At 46.8% G+C, this 1822-nt stretch overlaps 1 long non-coding RNA gene across 1 annotated transcript; it reads right to left on the bottom strand.

Annotated features, from left to right (window-relative positions):
* Positions 1 to 218: 218 nt before the first annotated feature.
* Positions 219 to 1223, bottom strand: LOC141022432 (uncharacterized). The gene is made up of 3 exons (XR_012183740.1): positions 970 to 1223; positions 547 to 886; positions 219 to 452 (listed from the first exon to the last, which is right to left on the bottom strand). It is a non-coding gene; the product is annotated as an uncharacterized lncRNA (long non-coding RNA).
* Between the last annotated feature and the right edge of the window lie 599 nt (positions 1224 to 1822).

Genomic DNA, 1822 nt, shown 5'->3' with positions numbered 1-1822 from the left:
CAGATAAAAGTTGCATTAAACTACAACACGGTGCATACCTCGCGACGAGTCCAACATAGACCGAAAGTAGGCATGTCGATGCCGTCAACATCAAACATGGCGTCTATAGGCTCATGAACACGTACATCTGGTCGCCCTATAGAGAACCTTTCCCACGACCACAGCTGTAGGAATAGAGGGCATCCAAGATGGGCTGGCTTTCTTGATGTAAGCTGGCAACCGTTGCACATACCTCGGTATGTAGCCGCTAAGACCGCCGAACCCCAACTCCTCTGTCTGATCTGATCCGCCGTCTGAGCGCTCGCTATCTCGAGTGCCATAGGGATGTAGAGGGCGCTAATAGTGGTGACATGGTTCTCCGTGAACATCACCTTGCCGAAAAGCCACAGTAAGTAGGCCTCCAGGCTCCGAGTGATCTGTTCCGCAGTCAACGGCGCCCGGAAGTTCTGGATCTGCATTAAGCGAAGAGAAAGTTTTAGTAAGCCGCAATTATTTTCTGTAAAACTTTATGCACGATAACTTGAAGATAATAGGTAGGGAAATTACCCGGAAATTTAGCAACCACTCATACTTAGGTCCGTGATGCTCCCATACCGGATCCGGAGCATCCGGAAAAACACCATGAAAACGTTGTGTAAGAGCTCGCTCCCAACCAGCCGGTGCGTCCAACGGTCCTACGGCATGACCTGCCAACGGTAGTCCGAGCAAAAGTGACACATCCTCCAGAGTAGGAGCCATCTCTCCCCATCTGAAGTGAAACGTGTGGGTCTCTGGCCTCCAACGGTCCACTAAGCAGCTCAGCAAAGACCCATCGATGGCGAGGCGTTTCTCACCCGGGATAGACTCAACCAGACGCGCGAAAGGTAAAAGGCCGGCCCATTTCAACCTTCATCAGAGAACTTTTCAGTTAGTGTCTCTCATTTCAACCATTAATATGCATGTCAGTGTGCAAATTAATAAAGCACGTACCGCTGAAGCCATCCTGAGTGTATCTTCCAGTTTTCCTTAGGAGTGCGAGTGACCAGAGGCTCAAGCTTGCGCTCATACCATATCGCAGCACGATGACCCCTATCAATGTCCCCATTCAGCAACCACAATCCCGACATTCCTGCACATACAAAATTCAGAACATAGTGTCACACTTAATAAAAATTCAGAACATAGTGTCACACTTATTACAAATTCAGAACATAGTGCCACACTTAATAAAAATTCAGAACATAGTGCCACACTTAATACAAATTCAGAACATAGTGTCACACTTATTACAAATTCAGAACATAGTGCCACACTTAATAAAAATTCAGAACATAGTGTCACACTTATTACAAATTCAGAACATAGTGCCACACTTAATAAAAATTCAGAACATAGTGCCACACTTAATACAAATTCAGAACATAGTGCCACACCACACTTAATACAAATTCAGAACATACTACTGCTAGCTTAGCTTCTTCCTCTCGCCCTTACTCCTCTACTGCCTCTACCTCCTCTTCTTCCCCGGTTGCCTCGTCCACGCCCAGTGACGAAAGTGGGACAATTAGTGTCCCTATGGCCAAATTCATTGCATAGAATGCATTGCCTAGTCGGACCTCCTGCTTCAGATTCATCCATATCATTTCGGATGCGCTGACACTGCCGTCTGCCTCTACTTGTACGCATATGCTCTGGGTTTGGAATGTAACGCCTTTCGGCGGGGTTGACGCTGTTGAAATTACCCATTGATCGAAAACCCATCAGCTCACCTGTCCAGGTATTGAGGACAGACTCTTTCAGAAAATATGGAGACACAAACGACATTGCGTCCATTCCAAGCTGC

The sequence above is a fragment of the Aegilops tauschii genome, chromosome 5 (assembly GCF_002575655.3).
Source record: "Aegilops tauschii subsp. strangulata cultivar AL8/78 chromosome 5, Aet v6.0, whole genome shotgun sequence".
Classification (NCBI taxonomy): domain Eukaryota; kingdom Viridiplantae; phylum Streptophyta; class Magnoliopsida; order Poales; family Poaceae; genus Aegilops; species Aegilops tauschii.
This window is presented reverse-complemented; position numbering and strand designations above follow the sequence as displayed.